Below are 20,061 nucleotides of genomic sequence, written 5' to 3'. Positions count from 1 at the left end.
CAGACTGATACTTAAAAATCAGTCCTATAGCTTCGAAATCTAGCTGATTCTACTCTGTTCCAAAGTATGTGAAGTAATGAAAATAAGACACTGGAGTAATGAAAATGACATCTGTGAAAAATGTGAAACTGATTAGAAAATTCAGTAATAAGCGATAAACAAGTAAAAGTAGATTATGATAGGATTTTAGAACAAGATGAGGACCTTGGAAACTGTAGACATAGCAATAAAAAAAGAAACTAAAGTGATGCTTTAAATAAAAAAAGAAATAAAAGTGGAAAAAGAGCAAGCACAGTGACCTGTGAGACAGTATTACGTGGTCAAAAAACATGTCACTGGATTATCAGAAAAGGGATAGAAGAGAAAAAAATTTGAAGAAGTGAAAGATGGAAATTCCAAATTTGATGAAAACTATAAACTCAAGGATTCAAGAAAGTCACTCAACCTCATGGATGAAGAAAACCACATCAAGTTATATCATGATCAAATTGCTGAAAACTGGCGATAATGAAAAAATCCTAAAAACTGCTAAAAAAAGATCCATTATCTTTTTAGAAAAACACCGTAGGAGAAAATCTTTGTGACTTTGACAGGCAGAAAATCTTTTAGAACATAAAAGCATGAACTATGAAAGGAAAATTTGATATATTCGAGTTTTTCAAAATTAAGAATGTCTGCACTTTAAAAGACACCATTAAGGAAATGAAGAGGTAAACCACAGACTGGGGAAAATATCTGAAAAACATGTATCTGATGTGAGAATATATAAATAACTTTTTCAGCTCAATAAAAGAAGACAAAAATTCAACTTAAATAGTTGAACAAAGAAGATATTACTTGATTGGCAAACAAGCACATGAAAAGGCGCTCAACATTATCCATCATTAGAGAAAATGGTGATTAAAATCACCAAGAGAGACCCCTACATACCCTCCAGAATGGCTGCTGCTAAAAGACCAACCAAAGCAAGTGTTGGGCGGGCTTCGGGGAAGCTGTAGCTCTCACACACCGCTGAAGGCCGACAGCAAAGTGAAATGGAAAAGAAACTTGGGAAACCAGCTTGGGAGCCTCTATTCTCTGATCCAAGATCTCATTTCTAGTTATTTATCAAACAGCAGTGGACACATCTAACACAAAAGCTTGTGGGCATACACTCCTAGCAGCTTAACTCATTAGCTCCCACTGGAAACAACACAAAGGTCCATTACCTGATAAATGGATTTCAAAACTGCAGTTGTGATTGATCACTCTAGCTATACTAGCATGGTGAACTTCCAGAGCACCGTGCCAAGAGAAAGAAACAAAACACAAAGAATATATACTGTCTGATTCCATACACAGCCCTTTCATATCCATGGGGACTTGATTCCAGGAGTCCCCCACATTTGCCAAAATACCTCCTTGTTCTCAAGGTCACAGTCTGCCCTTCATATTTACAGTTTTTGTATTTACAGGTTGAACTAACCACAAGTGAAATTTTCGATAAAGAAGAGAAGGTACAGGTGGGAGGCGGGGAAAGGAGGCGGGGAAGGAAGGGCTTCTGCATCTTTCATAGTGGGACTTGATATAATTAGCCCAGAGATATATTTAAAATCAAAGTGTTGGTCTTCTTTAAAGTTACAAAGGTGACGAAAAGGAGATTTAAAAACAAACACCGTTAGCATCCCTTATTCCTGGGATGATAGAGGGAGGGGGTGGGACAAATTTTTATTTTTCAGTTTAGACCCTTTGGAGCTTTCCACATTTTAAGAAATAATGTTTATGGATAACTTATATAGTGATAAAATCTAACTCAGCAAATGAATGGGTAGACAAATAAATTAGGAAAAGAATAAACGACTTAACTGACCGAAAATGCCTGGAATACATTATTGTTAGGTGAAAGAGTTTATTGCAGAATACTTTGTATAAAATAATTGTGGGAAAGAAAAAAAGGGGAGTATATAAAATATATTTGCAAATGAAAAAAAAATGCCAGAAAGCCCTTTGGTATAAATAAAACTGCCAGCAGGGCTGTTTCTGGAGAGTGAAATTCACGAACAAAAAAGACCTTACATTTTTACTTTACATACTTTAATGCGGTTGGTATTAAACATAGAAGGATATGCTTAAGTACGTAATACCATTAAATGGTGGTGGTGGTGGTGGTTTAGTCGCTCAGTCGTGTCCGACTCTTGTGACCCCATGGACTGTAGCCTGCCAGGCTCCTCTGTCCACAGGATTCTCCAGGCAATAATACTGGAGTGGGTTGTCATTTCCTTCTCAAAAATACCATTAAATATTGTTTTTTAAATGTGAAGTTAAAAAAAATGAATTGGCAATTACCCTAAAATAAATGGGACAGGTCCCCCTGGGCAACATTCTAAAGGATGAAAGAGGTGTGGAATTCTATCCTTTATGGGTTCAGACCATGCTTGGAGGAGCTGGCCTCCTCTGATGAATCACATTAATATACTTTCCTCTTTCCGCATGTAATTTGCTTGCAGTTATAGGAAATTCAGAAAGTAGAGAGGAAGATAAGATTTACTTACAGCACCATTATTTAGAGATAACCACTGTTAGTTAACATTCTGGTATGCTGTTTTCCATTGGCATTTTTTTAAAAACGCAAAACTGGGATCATTATCTACATCCGGTTCTGTGACCTGTTTTTAAGACTGTATCATGGCTACATTTTCCTGTCATTTATCCCCTTTGTTGCATCACATGCAGGGCTGTGGGGCTTCTTATTGGAAGGTGGTAGCATACTTACTTTACCTATTCCTCTGCTTCCATGCCCAAGCTACTTTCATTTTTTTAGTATCAGAAATAATGCTGGAAAGATGTCCCTTGCTCATATACCCTACTCTTGTTCAAGTTCCCCGTTAATCTTGGTTGAGGTTAAAAATCCTAGAAGTGGGATTGCTGGGCTCAAAAGCATAATATGTTTAAGTCTTTTGATATATGTTTTGCCAAATTGTCCTTCAGGCATTTTCACACAACTGGATATATGTGTTTCCCTGTACTTTCTCTACAAAAGGTTATTGTTCTTTTTATACTTACTAAGTTAATTTATTTAAAAAGTTCTCTTTTACTTTTTAATCTAATTTTTTTGTTTCATTGCTGTCGTTTAGTCACTCGGTCGTGTCTGACTCTTTGCAACTCCCTGGACTAAGTAAGTAATATACACATGTTGAAAATCAGAAAATTAAGCTCTATATAAAGAAAAAAATTAAAAAGACTCAAAATCTCTCCACGTATGAAAAAACACTATGAACACTTTAACACTTTGGTGATGAATTTCCAGAGCTTTCATATTTGCATATACCCTTAAGAAAATGGAACCAGACTGTTTATGCAGTATAATAACATGGTTATTTCAGTAAACAGTACAGTGTAAACTATATATACATAAGTATGATTTGGGAACCAATATTATTAATTGCATGCCATCTACAGACAACATTAATTTATTTAATCACTATTGCTCAAATAAGTTATTTTCAATGTTTCATTACTATAAATAAACCTGTAGTAAGCATCCTTATAGGATAAATGTTTAGTTATTTGTCCAATATTTTTAAAGCTATATTTCTATAAGTGGAATTATGAAGTCAAAGAAGATGCATATTTTTAAGGATCTTGAACTCTGATACTAAATTAATTTCTGCAAAGATGAATTTATATTCTCACAGCAATGGAAGAAAGCTCATTTCCCTTGGTCTTTGTCAAGAGCTTTTATCAAGTTACAAACCTTTGCTAATCCTCTAAGTGAAAAGCAACATGGCTTTAATTTACTTTTCTATGAATATTTATCATGTATTTATCAACCACTTGTGTTTCTCATGTGATGAATTGGTTGTCCACATTCTCTGCTTATTTTTACATTGAGGTGTTTATAATTTTTCCTAATTACATATAGGAACTCTTTATTTCATAGATATGTTTAATTTATATATTAATTTGTCAAATATTCTAAATACTTTTCTCATTTTATCTTTTGCTTCTTAATTTTGTTTACAGTATTCACTGTGCACAAAAGATTATCATCTTTATCTTGTCAGTTTACTAATCTTTCTTACCAATCTTTGCTCTTGGTGTTCCCTCTCAGAAATATCTTCCCCAACCTAAGATTATAGATGTATACACCTACATATATATTTATTAATTTTCACTATTAATTTTTTCACAATATTTTATATGCATAAAAAACTCAGAAACAAATGTAACAGCACTAACATCAAACACGTATTAATATTTTGTCACATTTACTTCGGTTCTCTTTTTCTTCCTCTCTCTTTTTATGTCACCAATATTACTAAAACTTGATCATAATTTTCTCCTTTCTTTGTCTCCAAAGTCATCATTATATTGAAGTGACTGGGTGTTATTCCCACATATGATTTTGTAGATTTATGATATACAAATAAACAGCCACAAGCAATATATACTTTTGTATGTTTTGCCAAAAATGGCCTCATAATGCAAGTAACGTTTTTGAAATTTGCTTTTTTTTACCCAAACTTATTCTTGTAGTTTATTTATTTTGCTATACAGATCCCTAATTCTTCTTTTTTTTTTTAATTCTTCTATTTTTTTAAAATCTTATTCCATTAAGTGAATAAACCATATCTTATTTGTCCCTTTAGTCATTTTTTGCTAAGGGCAATTGAGTTGTCTCCTCTTTTTCATGGTGACAGACTCCACGGTGAGGAGCCCATGTACCTCCAGGGTACTGGGAGGACCCACAGGGCTATAGAGTGAGATCCTTCAGTTTGGCTCTGGAGTCCCAAAACTGTCTCCAAGGTACCCAGTTGTCCTCCTCCCAGCAATACCCAAGAATCCTCATTTCCCCACATGCTTGCCAAAACCAGTGTTATGAGACATTGCTTTTTACTAATCCCATGGGTAATAAATGGAATCTTTTTGTTATTTCTTTTTTCTTGATTACTTTTGAGATGTTTATTGATTTATGTGGGTTTTCCCCTCTGTGGATGGCCCATTCATATCCTTTGACCATTTAGAAAAATTGTAGTTTTCTTTTTTAAAAAAGAACTCATTTATTTTCAGTTATTATTGATTTTCTTTTCTACCATGGAAACTATTTGCAAATCGATGAAACTTTGCTATGGTCTGTAACCAAGATATGTTCAAAAGGATTTGAAGCAACGCACATGAAGACAACTGCCAGACTCCTTAGACTGGATAAGAGAAATTTAAAAGGCAAGAGAAGTACTGATCAACACCATCACGAAAGCAACTTGTCAAGGTCTAATTCTCAGTGTTGTTTTTTCCCCTCAGTGCTGTGCAAATAAAAGAAAGATACGTCCTAACCAGAAAAAAAAAAAGAATGCATTTCTAAGAGGTATAAATTTCCAGTTAAAAAATGAATGTCATCGTGATGCAATGTAAAGCTCATTCCTATAATCAATAGTATTTAGATGGCCTGTTTTTCAGATTTCCCCCTTCTGTTCAGGCCTTCAGAAGGAAGATTACGTTGCTTCAACACCAAGGAACTATTTCAAGACTCCTGATCCAAACTGTCAGCCTGCTTTCCTGTGACAGCCTGGTCTGCCAGCAGCTGTGTGGGAGCAGGCCCACCCGGGGGCAGCGTGGCCCCTCAACTGCTCCTGCCTCCCTCACTTCCTGTGAAGAGCCTGTTCTCCCGACAGAGGCCCGTGAGCACAGGTCCTGGGCATGCTGTGGGGAGCAGAGACCAGGGATGCGCAGTGGAGCCTGTGTGCTGGCTGGCAGAGGTGAGCCAAGAGAGACCAGACAGCGAATAAGCAGAGAAAATGGCTAGTCTCTTCTGAGAAAGGTGAGTTTGTGCAGAGAGCAGAGGCAGTGTGATGGATTTGAAACAGACGCACGAGGTTATTCAGTGGAGGAAAGACTTCCCGGGTCTGAGTGACCAGAGGCAGCTCCCTGAGGTTGGAAGGGCAGGGGGATGGCAGGATGGGAGATCCTGGGTTGCGGCGGTGAGAGGAGGGCTCAGCCTGGAGCAGAGTCAGTGGGGAGGGTGGAGGAGGTGAGGGCAGAGAGGGGGGCAGGGGAGGGAGCCGAGCTTCCTTTCAAGAAGCCACATGAACCTCTAGATGGCTTCAGGTGGACCCACTTACCTGATCGAGAGAGCACGGCAGCTGCAGGGGGCCTCTGTGAAAGGTGGTGGACGAGAGAGTGGAGAAAGGGATGTTGGGGGAGATGGGGAGATGCCAAACAAGGTGATGATGACCTTTAGCTGTGGGAGGGGCTGTGCGCGGAGGGCAAAGAGCCGCCCCGAGCGCCTCCTGTGGATCAGAACCTCTCACCCTCCCCAAACTGGGGATGTCTGTCCTCAGAATTGGAACCCAGTTCCCAGCAGGGACTCAACAGATTAGTCTTCAAAAACTGAATGTGCTAAGTAATCACACATGAAAGTGCGTGTTTGATGTACCAGCAGTACCTGCTCTCTACAGCCTTGGCTGGAGCCTGGCTCTGAAAGATCCTCTGTGCCTTATTTAGGATAAAGTGATCCTAGTGCCTGTGTGAAGCCAGAGGGCTGCTCAGTGGGGTGGGGGCGGTGCTGCCAGCTCCTGGGCAACTGGGAGAACTGGGATTCAACCATCAACTGGCTGTGGACACTGTGTCTTCCCCTACCTGCTCCCTGCGTCGGTTTCCCCCCTTGTTAAGTGAGTTTTGAGTGGCCGGCATGCATCGCTCTCACTGTTATCAGCGTCTAAGGGTGCTCAGCTTCCTCCTCTTGGAGGTTACCCTCCTGAACCATGGGCCCAGCACTGGGCTGCTCTAGAAGCTGCTACAGGAGAAAGCTACCTCTTTGGCTTCCCAGAAGTCACTCTCAGCTGAAGGGTGGGGGGCCTGGACTCAGGATGCAATTGTGGGGCCTTGGGGAATAGCACCCAATCGTGTAATGGGGCCCAGAACTCTGACCACAGAGCTGGGGCTGCACCAGAATAAGCAGGGTCTCACCACAGCGGGCTCAGCCCGTGGAGCGCGGTCTTCCAGAGCTGGGCAGCTGCCGCCTGCCCCACAAGGTGCTGCTCGTGCCCAGGAAAAGCTCTCTCTCAAACTTGACTCAGCAAGTAGGCAGGGCACAGAGGAGCCAGGCCGAGGCTGCAACAGCAGGAGGCTCCGGGAAGCCTGGCGGCATCTGAGAGGTTCAAGTGTGCTTGGAGGCTAGGAGGTCGGTGATACTCACAGGGGAAAAGAGCCAGAGGAAGGGCTTGTAGAGCTCAGAGAGGCAGCTGACTACATCACCGATCATATTGCCACTTGGATTTCTAGTCAACAGCTCAGACTCGAAATGGCCAAAAGGAGCCCCTTGTTTTTTTCCCCAAAACCCGGGTCCTCAAAGCTTTCCCATCTCGCTAAACGGTGACTCCGTCTTGGAGTTTCTCACGCTCTTTCTCCTACATCCCACAAACAAACCATCACCAAGTTCTGTGAGCTCAACAGGCAGCCAGGACTGGACCACTTCTTCCACTGTTGCTATTCAACAGTGGAAGTCAAAGCCAGGCCCTGGCAGAGGCCTCCCAGCTGTTCTGTTCCTCTTCCTGCCCTCCCACCAGCCTGATGCTGGAAGAGGCAGGTCAGGCCGTGTCTCTTCTCCCCCTATTACCACCTGACACCACATATATCTCCAAATTTGTGTGATGTCTGTCGTCCTGCCCGAGAGGAGGCCTTTGTTTTGTCCACGGATGTGACTCAGTGCTTCAGGGAAAGCTCACAGTTACGTCTGGGTGAGCAAACGGACAGCTCTTCTTCTCACGTGGCAACCATTCTACCATCGACAGAGCCAGTTGATCGTATCGTGAAATTCCCTCCCTGCCACAGCCCTTGAGGCTTCAGGGTTATTACATGATATGCCAGGATGAAAGCCTCTCCTTTTGGTCCACAGCCTTGTTCACTTCCCGTCCTTCCCGAGGCAGCAGAAGAGGAGGGATTTTAAGCCACAAGGGACGCATTTCAGTCACAGCTCTGCCTCTTGTTAGCTGAATGTCCCTCTCCTCCTCTAGGAGCTGCCATGCGGAGCTCACAGCCGCTCACGTGAGCAGCGCTTTATAGATGCTACAAGCCAGGCGCTGATGGCAGCCATTATATTAAACACACACTCCACTCTTCCCCTTTCCACAGGCTCCCCTCCAAAACTATCCTAGAGAACGAATGTCTCCCTCTGGGTGAACCTGTGAGGCAACTGATTGTTCCTTCTTCCCCAGAGACCCCGTGTCCCTCCTGACGTTCCAGAAGGATGGAATGTTTCTTCCTGCCCCTTCCCTGGAACTGGACTGATTCCCAGACCCCTGTCCAAGCCCTAGTAAGGCTTCTGGTGAGCCTCTGAGCTTCCTGAGGTTACAGAGGGTTTATCTAAACTCTGCAAGGCTCAGAGATCAAAGCCACAGCCATCTTCCTTCCTTCCTTCTTTTCTTCTCCCCTTCCATTCCTCCCTCCCTTGGCAGTTCTGGAATAAATTAAGTACTTGTCATTTCCTTTCTCGGGGCTTCCTAGGTGGCTCAGTGGCAAAGAATTTGCCTGCCAATGCAGGAGCCTTAGGAGGCAGGTTTGATCCCTGGATCGAGAAGATCCTCTGGAGGAGGAAATGGCAAGCCACTGCAGTACTCTTGCCTGGGAAATCCCATGGACAGAGGAGCCTGGCAGGCTACACAGACCATGGGGTTTCAAAGAGTCGGACATGACTGAGCAGCTGAGCACACATGCATTTCCTTTCTCTCCCACATCCATGCAGTTTTCTGAGTTTAGTTCTTGGGGAAATGGGAGAAGATGGAGAAGTATCAATGCAAGGCCTCCTAGGGTATCTGTTTGTCAATTAATGAGCATTTTCTGAGTGGGAAAGATGCCTTGGGAGGTGAGAACCACGGAGCAGAAACCACCTCTCTGCTGTGCCTTGGGGGAGGGATGGCTCAACCACACAGGTTATGAGAAGCCTTACTGGGCTGTGTGGTCTGAGGTCGTCCACTGTGGTGTTTATCAGAAATTTTTTTCTTGGTTGGTATGATTCTCAGTAAGAACACAGTGTACACCTGCAAGATAGAACATGCCAAGGTGCACACGTGCACACACATCCCCCATGCCTTGAAACAAAGGCTCACGCAACATTATTTGTCCTTACTCAAGCAATGCATTTGAGTATTGTCTATTCTATTCTATTTCTCAAAAAAAATTTTTTAATTAGGTAAATACACATGACATAAAATTTACCATCTTAATTTTTAAATGTACAGTTCGGTAATGGAACAAATATTCACATTGCTGGGCACCCAACCTCCAGAACCTTTTCATCTTGCAAAATTGAAACTTCATCTCCATTAAAGAAAAACTCCCCATTTCCCCCTCTGCCAGTCCCTGACAACCACTTTTCTACTTTCAGTCTCTAAAATTTGACTACTCTGGGGACCTCATAGAAGTGACACCATACTGTATTTGTCCTTCCGGGACTGACATTTCATTTAGTATAATGCCCTCCCAGTTCATCCATGTCGTAGCATGTGTTAGAATTTCCTTTTTTTTTTTTTTTTTAAGACTGAATAATATTCCATGGCATGTACGTGCAACAATTTATTTATCCACTCAACCATGCGGCTATTGCAAATAACGCCACTATGAAAACAAGTACAGTATGCAAATATCTCTTTGAGACTGCTTTCTCTTCCCCTCTCAACTCCCTCTCTGCCTTTATCACGGCCCACAGATCACCTATCTTCACTTCTGTGCCCTCAGCCTCGTTCCTCTGACTTTGCCATCCCCATCTCCCAAACTGCTGACCCTTCCTTTAAGATTTGGGGGTCCCAGTTCTGGAGCCCATCAGGTCTCAGCAGCAGCCTCCTTGGGGCCCAATGTGTGGACATGCCTCAGGACCCAGGCACACTCTGCCTGGGTTCAATCCAGAGCTGGTGGTACAGATGGATGTTCTATTAAACTGTGATAGTATGAAAATATTCTAGCAAGAGTACAACAAATTTTGTTAGGCCTTTGCTTCAGCCTTTCTTGAATAATTAATTCCTGTTTTTGGATAGACAGTCATGCTTTGTTGCCCAGAAAACCTTGAAAGTGAATAATTTAGACTCATCTAGAAGTTGAGGCGAAGGCAGAAAAAGCCAAAAATGCTCTTATGAAAGCAAGTTACTGAATGATTTTGTGTTAAATAAGATGAAATATATAATGCACTTACAAGAGTGCCTCAACACATAGTAAGGACTCAATAAATGTGAGTTATTACTTTTAAACCATGGCATGATAATATATTATTATAAAGTGTTAATTGCTTGGACTGCAGCCCACCAGGCTCCTCTGTCCATGAGATTCTCCAGGCAAGAATACTGGAGTGGGTAGCCATTCCCTTCCCCAGGGGATCTTCCTGACTCAGGGACTGAACCTGGGTCTTCTGCATTGAAGAGAAAACACAAATACAAGAAAATGCCTTCTCACCCACGTCCCCCTAAGACTCCACTCCCATAGTTAACAGTTTAACTTTCTAGGACAATGGTAGAAAGATGCTGTTTATATCAAAACCAGTGCTATTCCATGTACTGATTATCGTTCACTGGCCAAAACTTGAGGGCCAATAAGGCACACTGATATAACATTTAATGTTGTATTACATATAAGATGCCCAAGATGAAATTATAATTTACTCTTTCCTATTGCATGATTATTTCCCATATTTCAGGAAGTCTTTCCCCTTTCAAGGCTGCCAGTTTTCAGTAATAATAAGTGGTTAACTCTGCAGAGATTTTCAGAGGAAGCAAGGAGACTTGAGATTAAATTTTGCCCCATCTTTTTGCCTCCAGGTATGAACGCTTGAGTTTAAGGAGATTCAGGACAGGATTACTAAGAGAGAAAGGAAATCAAACACATTTTGGAAGCCAAAGTCACCAACAGGTGCCAAGTAGGTTGTTGTTAATAAACACATCTGAAGAGAAAAGGTCCATTTGTATTCAGTAAATCATAAGCTCAAGTCTCCCACCCGTTGAGTTGGACTGTTGGGTTCAATCTCTTGGGCTTCAAAGTTTCCTTGGCTCTTTAAGCCTTGAGTGATAACATTTCCGTTTGATAAACACAGCTCATCTCTTATGGTTAATGCCTGTAGGAGGAAAGAACAACTAACCAACCACAAATATTTCTGTGTCAGTCTGACTCCCTAGAGAGAAATGCAAGGCTTTAAAAAAAAATCAAAACATTTAGTTTAGTGAAGAACCAAGGATGGCCATGATCATGGCAGAACCTTGAACACATTAGCAATTAGCTTTGGTTAAAGAAGTAAAACGAGAAGCAACTCTCTTAACCATAAGGCACTTTAGCATAATGGGTGTGTGTGCATGTGTGTGTGCTGGGTTGCCTCAGTTGTGTCCACCTCTTTGCAACCCTATGGACCATAGCCTGCCAGGTCCCTTGGTCCATGGGATTCTCCAGGCAAGAATACTGGAATGGATAGCCATTCCCTCCTCCAGAGGATCTTCCTGATCCAGGGATTGAAACTGCATCTCTTATGTCTCCTGCTTTGACAGGCGGATTCTTTACCACTGGTGCCATCTGGGAAGCCTCACATTATGGGTACGCACACACAGATCAGGCAGTGCGATAGACTTGGGTTCTAATCCAAGGCTCCTCAGATGGAATAATATGGTCCCCATTCCACATCTGGACTTCTGTATGTAGGCACAGATCTTTAGAATTCTTTCATTTCAACACTGGACTCACCAAAGGGAATGGGAGGGAAGAAGAGAGAAAGAAAGATAGATCAGTTTTTTAAAAAAATATTTTCAGGGACCACAATCTCCTTTGAGAATCTGGTGAAACTACAGACACTTTCGTCACCCCCAAGTACACTTAAGTGCAGACACATCCAATTTTGTGTTCAGTTTCAGGACTCCTCTCCCCTCAAACCCGCACAACAATTCATGGACCTCTGATTAGGAATCTTGGTTTAAACTATGGGACAAATGAGGCCAAATCCTTGGGTTTTGTTTCCTTCTGAGTCATTTCATCTCACAGAGAGGAAAGTCTGTTCTGCTGCCAAAGACCACATCAGGAACCCTGGCCAATGAATATAGCTGTTGACAACAAGGCAGCTAGATGAGAAGACAAGAACTCAGGCCGCGATCACCAGGACTCCAAATGAAAATCCAAGACCACCTCACTCCACCCCAAACAAGCCTTTCGTCTCTCTATATAATTGTTGTTCCTTGGAAGATGGGAAGAATACTCTTTGGCTGTGTGATGTAGTTCAGAAGGACTTTACAAGTTACATGTTATTTTGTTCCAAATCACAGCCCTCTATGACATTTTTTTTTAAAAAAAAAAAGGAGACTAAATGTTCAGTTTGAAGTAGAGTTAAGATAAGGAAATATTATGCAGCTTCAAACATGATCATTGTGATAATACTTTCTCCATTCGTCCCACTCTCTCCATTCCCCAGTGTCCACAAGCCCATTCTCTACATCTTTATCTCCATTCCTTCCTTGCAAATAGGTTCATGAATATCGTTTTTCTAGATTCCATACGTATGTGTCAATATGCTATATTTGTTTCTCTCTTCCTGAGTTACTTCACTGTACAACAGGCTGTAGGTTCACCTACCTCACCAGAACGGATTCAGATTCCTACTTTTTACAGCTGAGTAATATTCCACTGTGTATATGTACCAGGTGTAAGGTAGATAGCTGCTGGGAAGTTGCTGTGTAGTGCAGGGAGCCCAGTCTGGCCCTCTGTGACGACCTGGAAGGATGGGAGGGGGGGATGGGAAGGAGGCTAGGGAGGGAGAGAATATATGTAGAATTATGGCTGATTTGCATTGTTGTATGGCAGAAACCAACACAATATTGTAAAAAAATTTTTTTAATAGTTAAATAAAAAATAGAAAAAATGATCATTGTGAAGACATGTTGCCATGGGGAAGAAACTTACGTTAAGATGAAAAAAGAAAACAAGGAAAAAACGCAGACTCCAAAGGTCTCTGTCCCTTATGAGTCCAGGGATAAAAAGCTACATCCTACAAACCAAGGCGAGCAAGTCTTGGGTAGAAATAAGAGGTGAAATTACTGATGGCTCATATCTGTTTCCAAAAGGTTTGGTTGTGTTTTTTTTGGTATTGTATGATTGTTACAGTTAGAAAGAAAGGAGATACATGAAATATCTGTACAAAATCAGCCTGTTCTCCCAAAGGGCTGTGGCTGATCTCCTGCTTCTAAGTGGCCCTGCTTAGAAGGCTTTCTAAGTGAGCAGGTGGAGAAGACAGACCCCCAGAGGACTCGGTCAGAGCCCCAGACCCCCACTGAGCACAAAGCCTTGAGCCTGTGGCTGAAAGAGCAGAGGGGGGCACCTCCTCACTCCTGGCAGAGCATGCACAGCTTGGGGCCTTGGCCTCTGAGTCTGGGCTGAGGGGACACTGGTTCCTGCAAAGAGCACGAGGAATTTCATATCTAAATCCATGTGAGCTTCTGCTGTTTAGATCCCCCCACCCCCGCCACCCACACACAGAAGTAAAGGACCCCCTCAGGTGACAGACCCCTCCCCTGGGTCATGGGAGGGTAGCTACTCTCAAAACAGCCACCAAGAGAAAATTTCCAAAGAGCTTCTTGCAGGGCCACCTGCCAGGGGTGAGAAGGCAGCATTTTCATCAGTCGGGACTTGACCTTCTTGAGGTCATGGTCAGTCAGCACACCAGTCGTGAGCATGGAGGCTCCTGAGTAAGAGTAACACGGCAGCCCAACTCTGACCTCAGACTTGGCTCACGTCCCTCAGGCAAGCTCCTAACCGCCTCCCTTTTATCTCCTCAGCCTGTAGCTGGGGTGTCATGAACAGCAAGAGCCACCATCTTGCACACCTGGCATTTCCTTCCCAAAGCACTCAGCACACACAGGCCTGCACTCAGGCAGCAGCTCCTTCCCCGAGGCTTGCTGACCCCCAGAGAGAGAGGTGTACATACATATATGATATGTACAGGTACATCTCAGCCTCCCAGTTCATCCCACCCCCACCCCATGTCCACACATCCATTCTCTACATCTGCACCTCTTCCTGCCCTGCCAATAGGGATAAAGAAGTTATGATACAGATACACAATGGAATATTACTCAGCCATAAAAAGTGAACAAAATTGGGTCATTTGTAGAGATGTGGATGAACCCAGAGTCTGTCATACAGAGTGAAGTAAGTTAGAAAGAGAAAAACAAAAACCATATGTTAACACATATATGTGGAAAGTTCCCTGATATTTTACTGTTGTCTCTGATCCTGAAGTTGTTTACCTCATTGTATCTGTTGGGTGGAAACAATGTAACCATGTGCTACACACACACACCCCCACCCCCCCCCCCGACCCCCGCCCCGGCTCTTTCTGGCTTCCCAGCTTCATGTTCAGTCAAGATGTTTTCCCAGCTTGAAATCTGCTGTTAGGAGTGTTTATACCACAGGAATAGGCAAGGGCTACATATTTAAAAACACAGACATTACTTTGCCACCAAAGGTCCATCTAGTCAAAGCTATGGTTTTTCCAGTAGTCATATATGGATGTGAGAGTTGGACTATAAAGAAAGTTGAGCGCCGAAGAATTGATGTTTTTGAACTGTGGTGCTGGAGAAGACTCTTGAGAGTCCCTTGGACTGCAAAGAAATCCAACCAGTCAATCCTAAAGGAAATCAGTCCTGAATATTCATTGGAAGGACTGATGCTGAAGCTGAAACTCTAATACTTTGGCCACCTGATGTGAAGAGCTAACTCATTTGAAAAGACCCCGATGCTGGGAAAGAGTGAAGGTGGGAAGAGAAGGGGATGACAGAGGATGAGATGGTTGGGTGGCATCACTGACTCGATGGACATGAGTTTGAGCAAGCCCTGGGAGTTGGTGAAGGACAGGGAAGCCTGGCGTGCTGCAGTCCACAGGGTCGCAAAGAATCAGACATGACTGAGAGACTGCACTGAACACATGTGTGGTTGATGCATTTTTCTTGATTTCCCTGACTTAAGACGGTGATGGAGAAAATGTTAATAGTGTTGATTTCTCTTAAAAAGATTTGCAGCTTTGGATAGCACCCCTCAACATGGAGAAAATTTTTCAAGTAATAAAATACTGTTATCCAATTTAGTAAAGAAGTGGGTCACCCCACAGACTATCAAGTGCAGTTCAGACAAGTCTTTGTGGTTTCACTCTGATCTTACTTCTTGGAATAAATGAAAATATCAGTGACGTCCATGTGCATCAGTTGCTTGACTTTGGGTCCAAGAGTCTGGCAAAAGTTCACAAGAGCATTCTAGGGAGAATCAGTTGGTTATGTGGTATTTATAAGAATGGGTATTATATATATTAATATTTGTAAATGAGTGTTACTCATCCTTTATACCAGTAAAACTGATGATTAACTTACGTGTCTGTGTGTGTGTTTCCCAGAAAATCAGAGGTTAAACATTTGCCAGCACACCCCTGTTCTCAGTCTTAACCTGACATGTCCCCGACAGCTCTGACAGGTGCCAGGGAGTCCACCAGACAGACAAAGGGACAGACACCACAAAACAGAAATGGCTCCTTTCCATTAGGAAATGGAAACTTCAGCCTTTCCCATAAAGCCACCCAAATAAAATCATAAATGGTTTATTACTTTTGATCCTATCTTAAAGTGCAATATTTAAAAAAAAAGAATTTGTTTTTTAAAAGTCTCACTTACTTTAGAAATGGTAAGACTAAAAACAATCTTACCGTGAAATAATTTTATAGAATTTCTGTAGCAATACAAGGTAGAATAACTGTAAAAATGGACAGTTGAAACATAGGTCATTTGTCTAACTATAATAAACACAGCTAGATATCTCACCATAAGTTGGCCCTCTTGGTGAAAAAATAAAGAACCAATCTATGTTTTGTACACAGAAAGGAAGATAATTCTTATTTAACACCCTCATTCATGCTTCAAGTTCTTTCTAAAACACTCTCCTGTTTTGGATAATGTTTGGAGGGAGGGCCTGGTCCCTGTTTTGGAAGAGCCCAGATCCAGAGGGACAGCAGGCCTGCCAACAAAGCACCCCAGGCATGTGCCAGAGGCCTTGTGGACTCCAGGACTGTTTGGGCCCTGGTAGGCTTCCCGGGTGGTGCCAGTGGTACAGAGCCTGCCTGCCAAAGCCAGAGATAGAAGAGACACAGTTTCGGTCCCTGGGTTGGGAAGATCCCCTGGAGGAGGGCATGGCAACCCGCTCCAGTATTCTTGCCTGGAGAATCCCATGGAGAGAGGAGCCTGGTGGGAGACAGTCCGTGGGGTCGCCAAGAGTTGGACACGACTGAGCGACTTGGCATGGCACAGCACGACGTGACAGGAGAGAAGACACGGGCACTGATCCTGAGGCCAGGACAGGAGCGGCTTGCCTGGGTGAGAGGGGAGATGCAGCAGGCAGAGCCTCCCACACGGGGGCCTGGAGTGCTCCCGCAGGGGGCGCCTGGAGTGCTCCCGCAGGAGGGGCGTGCTGTGCTCCCGCAGGGGGGGGTGTGCTGTGTTCCCTCAAGAGGGGCCTGGTGTGCTCCCGCAGGAGGGGCATGCTGTGCTCCCGCAGGGGGGCCTGGTGTGCTCCCGCAGGAGGGGCCTGGTGTGCTCCCGCAGGGGGGGCCTGCTGTACTCCCGCAGGAGGGGCCTGGGGTGCTCCCGCAGGGGGGGTCTGGTGTGCTCCCGCAGGGGGGGCCTGCTGTGCTCCCGCAGGAGGGGCGTGGTGTGCTCCCACAGGAGGGGCGTGCTGTGCTCCCGCAGGAGGGGCCTGGTGTGCTCCCGCAGGGGGGCCTGCTGTGCTCCCGCAGGAGGGGCGTGGTGTGCTCCCGCAGGAGGGGCGTGCTGTGCTCCCGCAGGGGGGGGCGTGCTGTGCTCCCGCAAGAGGTGCCTGGTGTGCACCGGCAGGAGGGGCATGCCGTCCTCCCGCAGGAGGGGCCTGCTGTGCTCCAGAAGCAGTGGAGGGGCAGGAGACGTGACAGGAAAGGGGCTGCAGGCCCGGGGTAATCACCGCTCTTCAGCGCAGATCTTCATCTCAGCGTTGTGATTTTCGTGTAAACGCTCTCTCCCCACAGCTTCATAATTCTTTCCTCTTTCAAGTCTGCTTCCGAAGCTTTCTCTAATCTGGTTGAGACATCGCCTTTGAACAAGGGCACACCTGCTCTGCCGGGCCTGTGAAGCGTGTGTGTGTGTGTGTGTGTGTGTGTGTGTGTGAATGTGTATGTGTGTTGAGGGAGGTGGGTTGGGTTTCTCTGTCTCCCTGGTACCTCTCCAAACACTTGATCCTTAAAGCAAGGCTGCTGCCCCTGGAGATCTCGTCCGGATGCTGCAGATTCTAGGGTCTGTGCAGGGACCAGGCCGCCCAGGCGGCACTCAAGCAGGAGCTGGCTCTGAGAGTTCCAGTTTGTCTCTGCATTCCTCGGGAGATGCTCTGCTCATGGAAGAGTGTTTGCAGCACAGTTCACTGCCGCCTGGCTGACCACAGATTCTGCAGGGATGGGTGAGCCCAGGATGGCAGAGTCCATCCGGGTATTCCACGCCGGGTCTGGGCCCTCATTGGCCTCCACACTCTGCCTCCTGCTTCCTCACTGGGGAGGGGCCAGGTGTGGGCAGCTGGGCAGGTGCTGGAGGCCCAGGAGCCTGACCCAGCACAGTGAGCTCCGCTGGGAGACAGAAGTGCGGTCCTTAGGCCTAAATCCCCCTGACATAGAGTGAGGGCTCAGAAATGTGTGTTGAATGAAAAAATAAATGAATGATGAGGAAGACCATGAAGAGAGGGAAATATGGCGCTTTCTGAGAATCAGGTGGGGCACTGGGAGAGAGGCTAATAGAAAATGCAAGAGGCTTTCCGGGTTCCAGAATGTTCAAAGAGTGGGTTGGCCCCCTGGGCCATGGACACCAATTTTCCCAAGCGTGTTCAGATGTTGACTGTTTCTGCTCCAAGGCAGGATGAGCATGGATCTTTATTTTTTAGTTTTTTATTTTGGAATAATTTCAGGTTTTCAGAAAAATTACAAAGATAGGATAGAGACTTGCCATGCATCCTGCACCCAGCTTCCCTTAGTGTTGGTGTCTTTCCTAACTATGGTACACTTGCCGGAACCAAGAAAGGCACATCAGTGATAGTTGTTAAACTCCAGACTTTACTTAGAGTTCCCCTGTTCTTCACTAATGACCTTGGGGTTGTTGTTGTTCCAGGATCCAATCCAACCCATATGTGAATTCTGGATTTAGTTGTCATTTCTCCTTACTCTCCTCTGAAGTGACAATTTTCCTATCTTCACTTGTTTGTCATGACCTTGAAAATCTTGAAGTTCAAGTAGTCTGTAGACCTTCAATTTGGGTTTGTCTGATGTTTTCTCATAACTAGACTAGAATTAGGGGTTTGAGGAAGGAATAGCATGGAGGTGAAGTACTTTTCTCCTTGCAGCCAAAGTTACACAATAAATACAATGTGACTTATCCCTGGAGATGTTAACCTTGACCTTGGGGCCAGGATTCTCCACTGCAGGATTGCTGGTTTTCCTTTTCCATACTCTCTAGTAAGTCCAGTCCTCACTTAAGCTGAGGGGATTCAAACTCCCTTCCAGGAGGGAAGGGCGTTGACATATATCATGTGGAATTCTTATCTATAATGACAGAAGCACTGTAATAACAGTTCTTTAGTTCCTTGGTCATGTGGCAATTGAGGGTGAGTGAACACATTGGCCAGTTAGGAAATGACTGGAAAAGTTGTCAAAATCCTAGAATTTTTAAAATCCTCTCAAGATATCAACTATTCTTTCCTTTTCATAGTTGGCCAAAGAGCTCTCTTAGCCAAACAGGCCATCTTCAAACCTATTCCAGGGCTTCGCTAGTGACTCAGTGGTAAAGAATCCACCTGCCAACGCAGAAGACACGGGTTCAATCCCTGGGTTGGGCATATCCCCTGGAGGAGGGCACGGCAACCCACTCCAGTATTCTTGCCTGGAGAATCCCATGGACAGAGGAGCCTGGTGGGCTACAGTCCACGGGGTCGCAAAGAGTTGGACATGACTTAGCAACCAAACAGCAACAAGCCTATTCCATCACCCTACCTCCAAATGTCTGAAAAATGGAAAACCTGATTTTAAAAAGAAGACCAAAATGAAAGGAAAGCAACAGCCAATCACTGACCTTGAGTCAGACCCTCCACACGTCACTGCAGCCCTGCATCAGCTTGGCACCATGGAACCTTTACCCTCCTTCACAGGGAGGCTCTTGCCTGGAGCACACAGCCCTGAGCGCCCATCCATACCCTTACCCCACCCACAGCCTCCTCCTGTCTCTCTTCCCTGGCACATTCACCAACTCTTCCAGCTTTGAAGGCCTGAAGAGCAGACTCTATCCTAGATGGACTGAACTTTTATCAATCAAAAAAACTCTCCTGGGTGACCGTTTCATATTGAAGTAGGGCAGAAACCATCACAATATTGTCAGGTAATAGTCCTCCAATTAAAAATAAGATGAAAAAAAAAAATTAAAACCCTCTAAAATAGAAATGAAACAAAAGACGGGGCAATCTATCCACAGCCGGGGCTCAGATCCTAAGAAAGTCTTCCCTCTCCCCTGTAACACCCATAGCAATGTTCCTGCCCATTCTCCCACCCACGGGCCCCTAAGCACTGCCGGCGCTGTATGAGGAAATGCGATGATCAGGAAGGCGGAAGATGAGTCTTACCTTGGCAGTATTCAGCGGCTGCTCACCATAGCTCTTCAAATCCCGGTGCCTTGTGGGGCAGCGGCCTCCTGGCTACAACCAGCAACTCAGAAACAATCCTGAAGCAGGAGCCCATCCCAGGCGTCTCAGTCACTTCAGCAGCTCGTGGCTTCCTGCCGACGATGGCAAGCACCCTGCGGAGATGGCAGGCCACCCCCCCACCCCCGTCTGTGGTCACAGCTGCCTCCACGAGCCCCGCCCCTCCCACCGGCCCTTCGAAAGCCTTCCTGGGCTCTCTGTGCCCAGGAAAAGCCTGTGAGCAAGGACCACAAGCAGCTGGTCTTTCTCTGGAGCTGCGCCTCGTTTGTCACTGTGCCCCTCTGCCGTCAGAAAGTTTTCCCAAGGGGCTTTGGTTTAACAACAGGG

At 44.8% G+C, this 20,061-nt stretch overlaps 1 protein-coding gene across 2 annotated transcripts in view; it reads right to left on the bottom strand.

The window, feature by feature from the left end:
* BLK (BLK proto-oncogene, Src family tyrosine kinase) overlaps positions 1-19,845 on the bottom strand; it is a 51,336-nt gene extending 31,491 nt beyond the window's left edge. Inside the window, exon 1 of one of the 2 annotated variants that reach the window (XM_043487073.1) lies at positions 19,657-19,845. The gene's annotated coding sequence lies outside the window, so the exon portion shown is untranslated. Of the gene's footprint in view, positions 1-6,098; positions 6,121-19,656 lie in introns of those variants that run through there. The other variant, XM_043487075.1, reaches the window with a different exon arrangement.
* Between the last annotated feature and the right edge of the window lie 216 nt (positions 19,846-20,061).

The sequence above is a fragment of the Cervus canadensis genome, chromosome 14 (assembly GCF_019320065.1).
Source record: "Cervus canadensis isolate Bull #8, Minnesota chromosome 14, ASM1932006v1, whole genome shotgun sequence".
Classification (NCBI taxonomy): Eukaryota; Metazoa; Chordata; class Mammalia; order Artiodactyla; family Cervidae; genus Cervus; species Cervus canadensis.
Note: the sequence above shows the minus strand (reverse complement) of the source record. Positions and strands in the feature narration are given on the sequence as shown.